Source organism: Gossypium hirsutum, chromosome A03 (assembly GCF_007990345.1).
Source record: "Gossypium hirsutum isolate 1008001.06 chromosome A03, Gossypium_hirsutum_v2.1, whole genome shotgun sequence".
Lineage (NCBI taxonomy): Eukaryota > Viridiplantae > Streptophyta > Magnoliopsida > Malvales > Malvaceae > Gossypium > Gossypium hirsutum.
Window position 1 is genome coordinate 36,550,909 of NC_053426.1, and position 18,378 is coordinate 36,569,286.

The window sequence follows — 18,378 nt, forward strand, 5'->3', positions numbered from 1 at the left end:
CCGAGTGTTTCGGTTTAGGGTTACTAACTCTTTGACCCTTCTCATGTGTTTGGGTGCTCAAATGTTCATAGGCGTTCAAGTCCTTCTTTCGGCATTCAATCAATAATCGAGGTAAGTGGACTTATTTTGGCCGAATGCTCATTCTTTTGTCTCTAGTTTTAAGATTCCTTTAAACGAGTGGATACCAGAATAAGCCTCCTGCCTATTCGTTTCATGTTAATGGATTCTTTTGGTTAATACAGTCTTTCGGCAGGAAGGGGCATAGATATCTTTCAATTAACATCATAAGTGGATTAAATCACATACTTCGGTGAAGGTTCGGCATTCGTGGGTTAATCGTGCAAGCTGCGATATAGGTGTGTAACCACACCATTCCTTACTGTAAATCGGCAAGAGCCGAAAAGTCGGAAGTGCCAGAACTTCGGTATTTGAGGCCTCACGAGCATGCAATCACTCGTGGGGTAAACTGAGCCCACAAATCATGGGTGATAGACTATAAAGGCCACTACGAGCGTTTTCGTGGACTTAGGCCATTATGGACCACGTTGGGCCAAAATGGGCCATGTGGGCCCAATGGGCTCATGGGACCCATACAGATTAAATCCACGGTAAGTGATAAATATTTGGAATTGGCTACGTAGGTCACATAGTCGTATCTGACTTTGGGCTAAATGGGTCACACGAGCGTGTAGGCCCACTTGGGCCGAGTAATGGGCCTTGGGCCCATTTACACCGTTATGATCATTTAGGTTATTAGTGTCGCTCGAAGCGACTGTAGACCTCCAGAGAGTTCGTTATCTGAGCTGAAACCTTAAAATAGGTAAAATGACCATATACTCCTATAGGGTAAAATGACCGTAATACCCTTGTATGGTAAAATGACGATTATGTCCTTATGTTCCGTATGACTGATGTGCTTATGATTTACATATATGATTGTACTGAGTATGACTTTGCATACACGTAATATTTATGACACAACATACTGCATGGGGTTGGGATTTTGATATGGAGGAAGTACTGTATTGGTGACTATGTTGCATTCACTGTTACTGGTGGCTTTGCCACATTTACTGTTTCTGGCAGCTATGCTGTATTATTATTACTTCCAGCTTTGCTGCGATTTTGGTGTGCTGGCTGGGTGGGTCGATTTATATCCCCACATAGTGTGTTGGTTGGTAAGGTGGTGTGCTGGCTGGATTTGCGTGGAATGCTTAATTGCATTACACTGTACTGATATTGTATTGGGCTTAGGCCCACACTGTTACTATATAGGGCTAAGGCCCAGACTGTACTGTTACTATATAGGGCTAAGGCCCACACTGCACTATTTACTGTTTGACTGATAGGGGGATACACACTGAGTTTTCTTAAACTCACCCTTTCTTTTCAACTATACAGGTAATTCCCAGCCTTAGACGATTTGGTACTGCGAGGGACTTGGAGGTGGCCACACGACTGCTGTGTCTTGCATTTGACTTTATTTAATTTAGACTTCACTTTTGGGGTTTTTAATTTTGTAATAAGATCGTTCGTGGGTTTTAATTTTAATTGGGCTTTGGATTATATATTTTTAAACTGCTAGTCTAGGTAAAGACGAGTTTTTAAAACAATTACTGTTTTCTAAAACACGCGTTTTAAAACTCCATCGACTTAAAAAGCTTCTGTGTTTTTTTTAAATCAATTTTGACGAGAACTTTCGTTAATTAATAATAAAATGATTTAAATTCAGTAACAAATTTTTACCAAAAGGATCAATTTTCGAAAAACACTCCGATGTGACACACCAAATTCGGCCATAACGTCTAGGCCGGGTTTGGAGTGTTACACTTCGTGGATCCACAATGAGAACAACCTCGAGTTAACTTCCAGCATTCACCACGGTGCATTTTCTCACAATGCTCACAAATCAGAATATCAGTATCCCTAATTAGACCTCGCACATTATCCGTGGACATAGTTGGTTGTCGATCACAATTACAATTAGCACTTTTCGTGTAATAACCTATAATAGCCCAGTTTAGGCCCTAGTGGGAATAGTGGTTTCGGGACCACAAATTCGAGTTAAAAAATATTTTAATATTATTTTTCGTGTTTATAGTATCTGCTTAAGCATTTGTGAAAGTTTTGTATGAAAATTTTATCATTTGTGTGCTTAATTTGCAAAAAGGACTTAATCGCATTAAATGCAAAAGTGTCCTTTTATTTGTGAAAGTATTTATTTGCTATGGTTTACTAAATATGAGGTCCTTGAGATGTGATTAGACCATAGTTAGTGGAGTATTACATAAATGGCCAGGCATTATATGAATTTTAAATGTTTTCATTAATGGCAATTTATTAATTTGTAAATAAAACTATTATAATTAAAACAAAAAGATGATTTTGGTGTTATATTCATCACCTTTGCCGAAACTTGTGAAAGAAAAAGAGGTTTAAAGCTTTCAAATATTCAGCCATGTTCTAAGCTTGATTCAATGTTCGTTTTATTCAGTTTTTGATAATTTTTACGTTTTTGAGATCGTTGCTTTGAGTACTAGCTAGTCCATGCTTGAATTTTTGAATTTGATGATGACTTTGATATTTTCCATTGTTGAAATCTTGATGATTTTTGTGTTTGATGATGAAAAATAAATATGTGTTAATAGATTATCATGTTTAATTAAGACATTTTTGATAAAAATGTGTATTAAGGACTAAATTGAGAAATTTGTAAATTGATGGAGTCAAAATGTGAAATAAATTGAATTAATGGGCTGTTAGGGACCCAAGGTGAATTTGTCTTAACATGGGCATAGTGAAACTTTGAGTATTTTGTGTTGTTTTGAAATAGGGATTAAATTGTGAAAAATGTGAAATGTCAGGGGCAAAAGTGTAATTATCCCATTTATGTGATTTTGGATGAATTTTATTGAATATATGATTAAATAAGTTGAATTTATATTGAATTAGATCAAGAAATAAGGAAACCAGATTTGGATTGGGGGAAATCTAAAGTTATCGAATAGTTGTCCCGGTTTGTTTGTCTCCGTCCGAGGTAAGTTCATAAGTAAATAAATGATGTTAAATTCAAATGTATATGTGTTATATGTGCTGAATTGAATTATAATAAATATATGTGAATATGTCGAGTTGAATTAAGCATTGGAGAACTAGTTACGAGCTTGAATTGATTGAATTACGACGCCCAAAAGCCCCGTACAAACCATAGGAATAGTTAGGATACATATGTCATGACATAGGATTCTGGTATGTATTTTCATGTAAGACCACGTCTGGGATGTTGGCATCGACTTATGATTTACGTGTAAGACTATGTCAGGGACATTGGCATCGTATTTGATTTTGTGTAAGACCTTGTCTGGGACAGTGGCATCGATATTTGATTACATGTAAGACCACGTCTGGGACGTTGGGATTGTACAAGCTTATGAGTTATCCGAGTATCCTTATTGATTCCGAACGGTTCAACGGGCATTTCGAGAAATAAATGAGTATAAGAATGTGCATCCAAATCAGGTATGTCGATTTGCATATGAAATTCTGATATGAAATGTGAGTATGATTCAAATGATGACATGTGAAATATATGATAATGAACGATATGTTATATATGCTCATTATACGAAATTATGGTCCTATGTTTCGGATATGAGAATTATGGAAAAATGGAACATGGTTTGGATGTGTGATTTGTTATGGTTATTCGGGTTTTGAAATGCATAGAAAGAAATTGATATATTTTTATGCATGGAATGTAATAAATGACCATGTTTCGGTTGGTTATTTAATGAAATTGTGCAAGCTTAATTTATATGAATGATCTAATGGTCGTTAAAGAATGGTTTATATGTTCACTGATAAATAAGACTAATGAAGTTACTTAATGTGGTGATGTTGGATTTATAAGCTAAGTGATTGAATATGTGTATGAAGTTAAGTAAATTTGGCTTATTCAAGTTGAATTATATACATGATTTTGCGAAGATTTATTTGCTTATGGATTACTAAGCTCTCAAAGCTTATTCTGTGTGTTTTTCCTATGTTTATAGATTTTCAATCTGCTCAGGTTAGAAGTCGATGGAGACGTCATCACACTATCCGGTTATCATTTTGGTAAATAATGTTTTGAGATTTAGTTATGTGGCATGTATTGGCTATAGGTATATGATTATGTTTTGAGATGTAAATATATGTTTTGCCAAGTGATATGGCTTGATAAATGATGTGAATATGGTTTGGTTTTGTTATGGCTTATGTGGTAAGAAAATTGTATGATTTGATGCATATGAATGATTAAATGAAATGGTCAATTTGGTATGTGCTTAATTGTTAAATTTGGTATAAGTTTGGCATGAAGATGGATAAGAAATTAAGATGTTGGTAACATATGATTTAATACGACTTTGGCTTATGATTTGATATGATTAAGTATAGATTATAAGTTTGAATTTGGTTGATAATAATATGGCATGAATGATGTAAGTTTTGGTATTGAAATTGGCTCAAATTATAGTGCAAATGTGCTCGGTTTGATGCTTGTAGGTTTGACCCAAATTGGGTGGCAAATTGCTTTTCAAATGGCTTATTTTTGTCCACACGGGCATGTGTCTCATTCGTGTGCAACACACGGTTATTTTGCACGACCGTGTGTCCCCTGGTGTACCTTACGTTTTTAAGTCATTTTTTACCACAGCCAAGGCACACGGGCATGTCTTGTGCCCGTGTGATTAAGTCAATATGAATGCCCTGATTTGACACGGTCTAGACACACGGGCGAGTCTAATGCCATGTGAGGCACACAGCTTGATCATACGGGTGTGTGACCTTTGTAACTTAGAAAACTTATTTAAGTTTCGAAAAATTTTGTATGTGTTCAGTTTGGTCTCGAACCTTCTCCAAAGCATGTTTAAGGTTCGTAAACCTTCTAAAGGGACTATTTGTGCATGAATTGCTATGATATGATGATGTATGATTATGATTTTGTAATGTTCTGATATGTCCGGTAATACCTCTTTACCCTAGTCCGGCGATAGATACGGGTTAAGGTTGTTACACGACCCATTTTTAGTGAAATCAGAATAGTGGTTTGAGGACCACAAATCCAAAGTCAAAATATTTATTTTATTATCATTTTATTGCTTACAGTATGATAGTAATACCGTATAAAAATTTTGTTAAGAAATTTTACCGTTTACATGCTCAATTTGATAAAAAGACTAAATCGTGTAAAGTGCAAAAGTTGAGTTCTAGTAGCTAATGGTATTAAATAGCTATAAAACCCTAAGGTATGAGCCCTTATATGGTAATTAGACCATTTATATGTTAGTGGATAAGCATGGTATGACATTGGTGTAATTATTAATGTTTTAAAAGGTTATATATGTAATTTAGTAATTAAATGATAAATTAAATAAAGTAAAATAAGCTTTCATCTTTTATTGTCTTCTTCAATCGATTTTCACAAAAGAAAGTAGCCATTTTTGAAGCTAGGGTTCGACCATGCTTGTTTGGCTCGATTAGATCAAGACAGATCTCGTACGACTTTAGATCAGGGTAAAGAGAAAATCTCGAATTAATCACCTCTGTATCTATGTATACTTGTAGAGGTAAGTTCGTGTAATTAATTCATGTTTATATGTTTTTAATTGAATTATATGTGAAATGTCATACATATATATGCCGATTGCAAATCCAACGATGTACGACAATTACCGAGCCCTTTTTGAACCTTAGGAATACGTAGGATAATGACATGTCATTAGGGTTTACATGATTTTGGTGTTGGTCCTGAACGTTCTAATGATGACCGAGGTCCTACATGTGTTGTAGATATTCCACAACTCGTGTGAACAATATTCTGTAGCCATGTTCCAACCAATAACTCGTATGAGCATACCAATTTATAGCTCGTTAGAGCATACTGATCTATAACTCGTATGAGCATACCGATTACAACTCGTATATGCATACATGTACATGAATTGACAAATTACAATTATATGAGCTAGCACACTATGTGTGAGCTATCCTGGGTATCCAACAATATTTTAAATGGTTTAACGGGCAATGTTCTGATAGGAAATGGTAAGAGTTCGTTACGAACTACTACATGTATACATATGAATTACATGGAAATGTTTTTACATGGTATATAGAAACTTGAATTGGTTAATACACGTATTTGGAACTTGAGCAATTGTTGAATTCATTCATGTTTATTGGCTTATATATGTGTTACATGGCTAACATGGTTGGTGAATATGTGCTTATGCTTTTGGCCAAATTGTGTTGGGATATGTTTGGTTTACTTACCTAATATATGACTAAATGGTAAGTTTTATTCTATGTTATATGAACTTTCTAATCTTAAATGCTTACTCTGTGTTATTTTTCGTGTCTTATAGTGCATCGAAAGCTCGTTCTAGTTGGAAGCTTGTCGAAGCTATATCACACAATCTATCAGCTCTTTTGGTACATTCAGTTGTTTAATTTTGATTATAATGACATGTATAGGTATTTTGGTTAATATTGGCCATATATTTTGGTTGTTGTTTTTTCCATTTAACTTGGCTTGTGATTTTGCATTTTGTTCATGAAATGGTATAGTTTTGGTATGTTAAGTAGCTTAAAAATGATGGATGATATGCTTGATTTGGTTGAATGATGGAAGATGAAAGAATAGTTGAATGTTCATATTGTATAAGTCTTGCAACTTGTTGTGAATTTGTACTTTGATATGCATGATCTAATTGGTTATTTGATGCTAGTTATAGAATGGCATTTTGGTACCAAATGGTTGTATTTTGGTAAGTAAATTACATGTTATGTATTGATGAAAATATGTATACAAGATAGTTGACTAATTGGGTTACATTGAATACATGGCTAGACATATCTATATATTATCATTTGAGGCGCCTAAGGGCATATTGGTTGCATGATGTTATACCATATGCTTATGGCTTGTTTATGCTTGATTTGGATGCCTTGTTATGGTTTGTAAATATATGCAATGTTGATTGTAGGTATGTCTAATTAGGTGAGAAAAATGGCTTGTAAAATGGCCTATTTTCTTCTACGCGGGTAGAGACATAGGCGTGTGTGTCAGCCTTGTCTGAACACGGTAGGTGACACAGCCGTGTGTCCCTTGTAGGTTTCAAAGGATTGCAAGTCAGGCTATTACATGGCCTAGCACATGGTCTGACACACGGGCATGTGGGGTTATTTCGAAGGGTACACAGCCTAGCACACGGGCGTGTCACTTGGCTGTGTGACCGAAGTTAGTGAGCTACATGGGCATAGACACGAGCTGGGACACGGTTGTGTGTCCCTACTTCGAATGCTCACACGGCTGTGTAACCCCTGCAGTGTTGAAATTTTTAATGTTTTCTGAAAAAGTTTTTGAGTTTCTGATTTAGTCTTGATTTTTTTGTCGCATATTTAGGGCCTTGAAGGCTTGTATAAGGAACAATATGTATGTTATGACTTGGTTTCAATATGTTTAATGATATGATATGAATTGTTTGAAATTTTTGTCCATTTGATTTGTAAACTCCAGTAATGCTTTGTAATCCTATTTCGGCAACTGATACGAGTTAAGGGTGTTACATTTATTGGTATCAGAGCTACAGTTTAGTTTGTGACAGCCCTAAATTGACCCTAGTCGGGAAGTGGTTTCGGGACCGCTAAACCGAGTCACCGAAGTATTTGAATGTGATATTTATTGTCTAGAATATGTGAATATGAATGTGTGAAAGTTTTAAGTTTCGATTTAGTCGATTGCATGTGAATTTAGTTAATAGGACTTATGTGAGAAAATTTAGAAATGTGCTAGGCAAATGTAAGTGGTCTATTAATGCATGTTATAAGAATGAAGGGTTTGCATGTCAAATATCCATTTATTATGAGTAGTGGCCGACCATGGATGGGTCATAGATGATAATATGAATTTCCTATTAGCATTATGGGTTTAGAAAATAAAATAGTGAATTAAGAATGATAAAACATGAGGTGAGTGGGAGGAGAAACCAAAGTTGTCTCCCCCTTACTCCCTATTGCCGTGACTAGACAAAGAAAAGAAAAAAAAATGTGTTCATCCTTTAACATCTTTAGCCGAAAATTCTAAGGAGGAAGGAAGAAGAAAGGTTGAAGAGGTTCGGCCATGCATGTAACTAGGCTAAGGTATGTTGATGTTGCTCCATGAGATTCATGTATATTTTTAGTTGTTAGCTTGAGTTCTACCTAGCCCATGGTTTAAATCTTTGCTATTTGAGGGAGATGATACTCGGCCATGGGTGTTGTCTTCTTGGTTGGCGTGATGTTGTGTTGATGAGGTATGAAGATGATAGAGTTTGAGTGCTCAACAAAAAGGATTGGAGGTGAGTGTGTGTGAGAATTTGAAAAAGGTAGGTCTTAGCAACTTCATGAAGCATTCGGCCATGGTAGGAAGTGGAAGAGAAATATAGTTGTTGGTCATGTTAGATGAAGTAGAGAAGTTGTGTGCTAAGGCCGAATGTGACTTTGAATATTATTGAGTAATGTATGTGTTTTGAATTGATGGAATGGAGAGGATGCTCTAATTTTGTTATGAACAATTATATGTTAAATTAAGGGTTGCTAAGTTAGCTATTAAGGTGAAGTGCAAATGTTAGTATTTGATTACTAGTGTATATATGTGTTTTAGCCGAGCTTTGAACTTGAAACAAAATGGTAATTAGTCAATACAAGTGACCATATTTGTAGAATGTATTAAGCATATAATCGGCCTCAACATAGACATGCATATTCGGCCACATGAGGTAGATTGGTGTTGCATGTATTCGGTTAGAGGCAAGCATATTGATGCTTTTATCTTGGCTTAGATAATCGGCTAAAAGAGAGTGTGGGCTAATATGTTGAGTTGATTCATGATTTCATATATATGTGACTCTAATGTCTAATGTATATATGGGTTAAGTACCTTGAGTTTCTCTTTTTGATTTTCAAATGATTAAATCAATTTATTTGTTAAATTAAGCTCAAGAGCAAAGGGGAACTAAATCCGATAAAGGGAAGGAAAAAGTGATCGAATAGCCGTCGAAATCGTTCGACAACATCCGAGGTAAGTTTTTGAGTAATGAAACTTAGTTTATGATTTGATTAAGTCATGACGTATAATCATAACAAAAATACGGTGATATAATGATTCTACTTGAATTATATGTTGAGTTAATTAGTCTATACGTATGATGGGTAGCCATATGTGCATAGAGATCATGTCATAAAGCAAATCAAAATCGTGCTCTTTGTATGTGGCTATTGAGCCGAAATTAGTAAGTGTGATAAGTGTCTTGTGTTTGAGCTTTGGTAATGAAAATGAAATATGGATGTGTCATGATTATTGATATATGTGCATGGTTATTCGAATGATATCCAGGCTAAGTCCCGAAGGCTTTTATGCTAGTGACTATATCCGGACTAAGATCCGAAGGCATTTGTGCGAGTTGCTATATCCAGGCTAAGACCCGAAGGCATTTGTGCTAGTGACTATATCCGGGCTAAGTCCCGAAGGCATTTATGCTAGTGACCATATCCGGGCTAAGACCCGAAGGCCTTGTGCGAGTGGTTATATCCGGCTAAATCCCGAAGATACTTGGGTTTGGGAATGAGCGATCTTGCTGTAATAATTTCAATTAATACGCTCGTAAAATCCCAACGATGAGGTATGTTTCGTATGTGTATTGAGATAATTGATTCCTTCTAAATAGTATTTGCTCAATCGATTAACAAGCTTCCGGCTTTTAGTCAAGTTGATTCCTTATGTATGAATATAAGGGTTGGAAATGTGAAGTAGGTATGATTGTGAGAATATGTGTATATGAAATTATTCGTTTAGTCGTATGAATGCTATACTTCAGTTGTGCATGATTTCATTGCTCAAAACTTACTAAGCATTAAATGCTTATTCCGTTTCTTTGATTCTCTGTTTTATAGATTTTGGTTCGTCAGCTATCGGACTCGGGATTGTCGAAGTCGAAGTCGTCCACACTATCAAAGCCCTTTTGGTACACTTTTGGTTGAACTCTTAAAATGGCATGTATAGAACTACCCTTTTGTTGTTAGTCAAGTACTTTGGTATTGTATATATTTGGTTAGCCATGCGAAAATGGCTTATATATTTTGAGCATAGCGTTATAATCATTTTGTATATATATGGTTATTGAGAGGTGTGGAAAGGCTTGGCAATGATTAGCCATTGGAATGGTTAATCACGATCATATTTTTGTGCTATGTATGTTAAAGGGCTAGTTAAATCATGGAAATTATGAAATAGGTAAAGTCTACCTTAAAAATGGATACCGACAGCAGCAGTGGTGTAAATTTGAAAAATCACTAAAAATAGTAGAAATGGAATTAAATAGTGAATAAATTATTTAATCGAACCTTGTTGAATCTACTTTCATATGGAAGAAACGAAACAATCATATGAGTCGTATTTTAAGAGATATTTAAGTTTTCGTGGAACAGGGCCAGAGCGATTTCTGGATCCCCTGATCTGACTTTGGAAATTCACTATAAATTAACCAGAGATAATTAGAGGTCATGCCATATATTTATAGATTCTTTTTTGAGTCTAGTTTCGTTAGAAACAAACTTCATGAGTATTGAAGCCCTGTACAGGGAGATATATAAGTCGTAATGCATGAAGGTCAGAGCAGTCTAACCCTGAAACAGGGGAGACTTTAACTAATAAACTGTACTGATTGGCTTGACCAAAAATTCTATAAAAAAATTTGTAGATGGATATATGAGTTTAGTTTCAGGTAAAATTTACGAAACTGGTTTTCGAGTTTTGGAACTCAAGATATGATTTTTAAGGTGACAGTGACGCAGTTAGCCAGCTTGTCTGGAAAATTTTAAATGAACTATGTTTTACAATGAAATAAGTCTGTTAACACCTCGTGTTCGACTCCGGCAATGGTCTCGGGCTCGGGGCGTTACATAGTTAATTCTTAGATTAAATTTAGCATATATGAGTCTAGCTATACATGCCATTATATAACTTGTGATAGAGTGATATCTCCTGGCCGTTTTAAAACATGTTTTCTTATAGCAATGACATCCAACCGGGCTGATTATGATGAAGTAGATAGTAACGCTCAAGCCTCTGTTGACAGAGTAGCATCGAGCGGTACAAGGCTCGTATCTGAGGGCTGAGGAGGAGAGGCTAAGGAAGCCTTCTTCTAGATGATGAACGAGTGGTTTATCGAGTTCGTTTGGACGAATCCAGCTACTCAACAACCTCCACCCCTCCTGCTCCCCAACTAATTCTCATTATTCCTCAAGGTTTGGATCCTATACGAGTTAGTAAGCCACTTGTTGATAAGATTCGTAAATACAGGGATAAAGAATTCTAAGCTACTGCTAAAAATGATCCCGAGAGAGTAGAATTCTGGTTAGAGAATACAATCAAAATTTTTGATGAATTGTCTTATTCACGGTTGAGTGTGTCAAGTGTGCAATCTTGTTATTAAAAGATTCGACTTATCAGTGGTGGAATATGTCGATTTCTGTTGTGCTGAGAGAGTGGATCACTTGGTAATTCTACCAAACTAAGTTTCAAAAGAAATATATTAGTCAGAGGTTTCTAGATCAGAAATGTAAAGAATATCTGAAGCTCAAACAAGCCGTATGTCTATATCAGAGTACGAGCAGAAATTTGTTAGACTGAACAAATATGCCCGGGAATGTATTTCGACCAAGACTGCTATGTGTAAGAGGTTTGAAGAAGGGCTGAATGAAGACATAAAGCTTCCAGTTGGAATTCTTGAGCTGAAAGAATTCGTTGTATTGGTTGATCGAGCACATAAAGCCGAGGAGCTAAGTAAGGAGAAAAGGCATACCAATTTTGAAGCTAGAGACTCAAGAAAGAGGTCGACTAGGAAGTCATATATGTCAGCATCAAAGAGATCAAAAGAACATCACAACCGTTCTACAGCTTCTGCGGGATATTAGAGTAGATACAGAGGTACCCGACCTTCAGTCTAAAATCTCAGGCTAGATCTGTAGCAAGTGTGGGTAGTGTTAGAGATGTTTGGCCCAAGTGCAAGCACTGTATGTAACACCTCTTACCCGTGTTCAACACCGAAATAGGGTATGAGGCATTACTGGACATAAACACATGCAATCGTATAAAACCAGGTCATGAATTTGCGTTCAAATTTAAAACTTTTCACATTTCATCTTAAATCCCCTAATATGGGCCTAAGAAGCCCAAATCATGCTTTGGAAACAGTTTGGGACCAAACCGAGGACTTTAGAAAACTTTGAAAAATTTCATGAAAAATAGGAGCACACTCCCGTATGATATTAGGACACGACCGTGTGGCTTGTATGGCTATGCCCCTAGCCCGTGCACTAATCTGACTTGCCATTGCAAACAAATTTACGTCACACATAGATATCACCACTCATTCATCCACATATGTAAGTATACACATCCTTGAAATGCATCATCATGAACTTATAATATAGCCAATATACCAACATCAAATGGCCTTACACAACAATGAACTTTCAAATAGCATAGGCCAACATTTTAGGCCAAAACAATTTTGACACATGCAAAAATAACCAAGTCCCCTATACGTGCCATGACCTTAAGTATAAGAATTTTCAATACCCAATTTGTTAGTTTGATAGTGTGATAGGTTCTCTGGCGACTTCCAACCCGAGCTAATCTGAGGACATTATAAACACAGAAAATAAATGGAGTAAGCTATATAGCTTAGTAAGTTGGTATGTAAATAATAAGAAATTTATTAACATGCTTTTACCAATTCTCACAATATGTTCTCAAGATAATACAATCATAATTGCATATAGTTCCCCTATTTACTCTTGTTCATCTCAGGCTGTCCACTTGATTCACAGTCACTAAATTATTTATATCTTGAGCTATGGAACTCCAAATTAAGATCTGGTAATTTTTCTTAAAACTAGACTCACATATCTTCTTACCATAAAATTTTCAGAATTTTTGGTCTAGCCAATAAGTACAGTTTATTCTTTAAAGTCTTCCTTGTTGCATTGTCTGACAGTTCCGACCTCTCTTCACTAAAAATTAATTATCTCCTCATACGGGATTCAGATGATGTTCCTGTTTGTTTCTTTTGAAAATAGACTCATTAAGGATTCTAAGAATATAAATTATAACCCATAATTATTTTTATACAATTTTTAAAGATTTTCCCGAATCAAAAAAGGGGATTTCAAAATCATTCTGACCCTGTCTCACAAAAATTCAAATACCTCGTAATATGAAATTCTTTTGCTTACACCGTTTCTTTTACAAGAAGCTTTAATTTCATATTTTATTCAACCTCTAATTCATTTCCACCATTTTTGATGAATTTTCAAAGTCGCACAACTGTTGCTGTCCAAAACTATTTTATTGCTAATTTTATCTCTCATGTTTTCTTTGTATTAATTTTCATTCAACATTCACATAGATTTCGTGCATACCTGTATCGCTTAAATCAGTTATTCTTTCATTTTTTTCTTGGCTATGTCAGTTGATACACTTAAACCTCAACGAAAACACATTATTTCAATTCAACATCAAATAATATTATTGGTTCATAATTCTTTCACATTTAATCATCACACAGTCATATTCGTTTACACTTAGTCATTTCCCGTTGAACACATCAGAATAATAACGGATACACGGTGGCCTTCACATAGCACCACCCTTGTAGCCAAAACTATTTTATTCACAAAGTGGCCTTCACATAGTACCACACTTGTGTCCAAAGCTATTTTATTCACAAAGTGGCCTTCACATAGAACCACACTTGGGCCCAAAGCTATTATATTCACAAAGTGGCCTTCCCATAGTACCACTCTTGTGTCCAAAGCTATTTTATTCCTAAGGTTCAAACGGAAAATTTCTCACTTAGCACAATGCAATGGACTTATTTCACTTAGATGCCATGGACTTATTTCACTTAGCACATTGCCATGGACTTATTTCACTTAGATGTCATGGTCTTATTTCACTTAGCACAATTTCGTATCCTAGATATGGTCTTATATGTGAATCACTTATTTCAGTTTGCACATTGCCATGGTCTAACCATGGTCTTTTACCGTCAATTCATATTTCACTACGCAACGTTCGTGATCGATCCTGTGTTTTTACTTTAATTTTCACAATTTAATCAAATATATAATAATATTTCATAATTAACACAAATCAATAACGTTTATTGACATACGAACTTACCTCGACCTAAAATGGCGAAAATGACCCAATCGTCCAATACTCGTTTTTCCGCCGTTCTAAGTCTGAACTTCGTTTTTCTTGATCTATAATATCACATTTGACTTATTAAAATTATTTTACTATTCAAATCAATCCAAAAATCATATTATGGCAAAATTATATTTTTGCCCCTAAAGTTTCACATATTGCAAATTTGCCCCTAGGCTCGTAAAATGAAATGTATCCATTTTTCTCAATACCCAAGCCTAGCCGATTCATATTCCCTCTTGCAGAAGCCCACATTTTTCACTAAATCACATTTCCTACACGTATTTTACAACTTTTACAAATAGGTCCTTTTATGAAATTTCATCAAAAATCACTTAGTAAAAGTTGTTTATCACACTCCAAACTTTCATATTCTTCCATAAAACATCAAAACACATGTATGTAATCCATGGGTAAATTTTAAACACAAACCCTATCTCAAAATAATGGTAGAAATAGCTAAACTGAGTTACGAGGATATCAAAAATGTAAAAATCATTAAAAACGGGGCTAGAACGGAATTACAATTGAGCTTGGAAGCTTGAAAAACCCTAGACATGGTTTCCCCTTGTAAAATTCAGCCATGGGGTTGAAGATGGACAAAAATTGCCTTTTAATTTTGTTTTTAATTCATTTTAATTACTAAATGACCAAAATGGCCCTAATTTAAAAAATTGTATTTCACCTATTTCATGTTCATTTTTGTCCAAAAAAATAACCAATGGTCTAATTACCATTTAAGACCTCCAATTTAAAAATTCATAACAATTGGACACCTCTAACATGTAGAACTCAACTTTTGTACTTTTTACAATTTAGTCCTTTTGACTAAATTGAGTGCCCAAACATCGAAATTTTCGAACGAAATTTTCACGAAATCATTCCATGAAATCGTAGACCATAAAAATATAATAAAACAATTTTTTTCCTCGTCGGATTTGTGGTACCAAAACCACTGTTCCAACTAGGCCCAAAATCGAGTTGTTACACTGTAAAAGACCACATTATGGTGAGTATCGATTAAAGAATGGAACGTGTTTCAGGTGTGGTTCCTTAAACCACTATCTTAGAGATTGCCCATAGAAATCCAAGAAAGAGAAAGCTCAGACTACAAGGCCGAGCAACACTGCTGCGAGAGGTAGACCACTTCATAATCCTGGAAATGTGAGTGGTGGTTGTGGTGTTAGAAAAGATTCTGCTATGAGATTTGAGGCACGAGCACCAGCTAGGGCTTATGCTATTTGCGCACGAGAGGATGCTTTTGCTTCAGATGTTATTACTGGTACTCTCTCTATTTTTTATACTGATGTTACTACTTTGATTGATCCGAGATCAACTTATTCTTATGTATGCACGAGTTTAGTATCTAGTAAGAATTTACCTGTTGAGTCCATTGAATTCGTGGTTAAAGTGTCGAACCCCTTAGGTCAGTATGTGCTAGTTGATAAAGTCTGCAAGAATTATCCTTTGATGACTCGGGTTTACAGTTTTCTAAATGACTTATTTATCGGTCTTTTTCTTGAGTCTTTAGCCTTAAACTCAGCCTTTCTATTTCCTTTCTCAACTCTTCGGCTTTGCAAGCTCATCGACCAGCACGACAGATTCCTTCAACTCTAAAATCCCAACTAACAGTCATATATCCTCATTAAGCCCATCTTCGAATCTCTTGCACATGATAGCCTCGGTAGAAACATATTCCCAAGCATACTTATTGAGCCTAACAAACTCTCACTCGTATTCAGTCACAGACATACGACCCTGTTTCAGCTCTAGGAACTCTTTGCATTTCTGATCAATGAACCGCTGACTGATATATTTCTTTCTGAACTCATCTTGAAAGAATTCCCATGTAACTCTTTCCCTCAATACCATGGATACAAGAGTATTCCACCACTGATACGCTGTGTCTCTCAAAAGCGATATAGTACATTTCAAGAACTCATCTGGTGTGCAAGAGAGCTCATCAAATACCCTGATAGAGTTTTCAAGCCAACACTCTGCTCTCTTGGGATCATCGTCAATATTAACTCTAAATTCTTCGGCCCCTTACTTTCGAATCTTATCAACTAGAGGCTTGTTCAGTCTTACCAATTCCACACCTTGGGGAGCTACAGGAACCAGTTGGGGGTTAGGTGGGGCTGGAGGATGTTGGGCAGCCAGATTTATTCGAACAAACTCAGCAAACCACTCATTCATCCTTTAGAAGAAGGATTCTCTAGCCTTTCCTCTCTGACTAACTGTTACTAGTCTACTTTTAGATGGTGCTGTCCCTTAGGCAGGACCAAATCAATTCATACCAAACTCACATTCACAAGTATCAACATGAATACTTTCATCATGCATAATTCTACTTAGATTTCCTAGCATACCAAAGGACCTATCTCATCCATTTCACAACAAGTCATTTAACCATAATAAACACATAGGAACCCATTACAAAACACAAAAACAAGAAGGCATTAACATATATACTTATATAAATGGGCTTCAATCATTTTAGCCAAAATAAGCCAATTATATGGCTAAATACCAAATCATCGTAAACAAATATAAGCCAATACATTTGGCCAAATCAAATGACACATATAACAAAATGACCAAGTCCCTATACATGTCATACTCTCAAAATGTTTTAAAATCATAGGTACCTAAAGGATAGTTTGATAGTGTGATGCGACTTCCAACGATCTCCAATCCCGAGCTAGCTTGGTGACACTATAAAACATTGAAAATAAAATAGAGTAAGCTATATAGCTTAGCAAGCTCGTATAAAGAAAAAAACAACCTTACCATACATTAATCATGCAAGTAATGTAACATAAGATAACATAATTTACCATAATCTCATGACCATAATTCACTTTCATCACAACTTACCTTGAAATCGTCATTTCACGAATTTATAATCATAAGCTTTGTGTACATACCTATACCGTCTTATAACAAATTTACACTTATTCTCATCTTTGACATACTCGTGAACCACTCGGAATAATAATGTTGGATACTTGGGAATCTTGCACACTAAGTGCCACAAATGTAGCCAATGCTACCTTAATCTCATATCGCATAATTGCTCGCTCTCGAGCTAATCAACGTGCCTGCTCACACAAGCTGTCAATCAAGACGTAGCTACTCGATGCTGCTCACACAAGCTGTCAAGTAATCGCAACATATGCCAGTATACTTAGCCACCAGTAGGGTGTACGAGTCCAGCACCCAGATCACATAATCACATAACACATGGTAACCCTAGTGACATGTCACTTGTATCCTAATCTATTCCTAAGATTCAAACGAGATTTCTTGCTTATCGAACCATCTTGGAACTCGTCCATAAGGTTAATGTTGTCCATACAATCAATCATACAGTTCATGCAATATTAAAGCATTTAAATACAATTATATTAAAGCTTATTTAACATACAAACTTACCTTGATTACAAAAACGACTATTAGTTCGATTTAGTCCTCAACCTTGTTCTTTCCCCGATCTAAACTCAAACTTCATTTTTCTTGATCTATAATATCAAATTTAACTTATTTAATCATCACATTATTCAATTCTGCCCAAAAACACACTAAGGCAAAAATTATACTTTTGCCCCAAACCTTTTGACATTTTTACAATTTAGTCCCTAGGTTAATAAAATGAATTTCTTTCAGTTTCCTCACAACCCAAGCCTAGCCAAACCTTTTTCATGCTCATGACATCCCAATTTTCATTTATTCACATTTTTCTACTCATTTTATAGACTTTTACAAATAAGTCCCTATTTGTCGTTTTTATCGAAAATCACTTTACAAAAGTTACTTAACAAACAACAAACATGCATTTTCAACTATCAAACATCAAACTACATACATGTTCAACATGGCTAAAATTTTAAACTTCTCCTTTCTTTCAAAATAGACCTTGAAATAGCTAAATCAATTTACAACGATTTCAAAAATATAAAAATCGTTAAAAACGGGACAAGAACATACTTACAATCGAGCTTGAAAGTGGCCAAAACCATAGCTATGTCTTCTCCTTGTGAAATTCGGCCATGAGGGACTAATTTGAAGAAGATGACATCTTT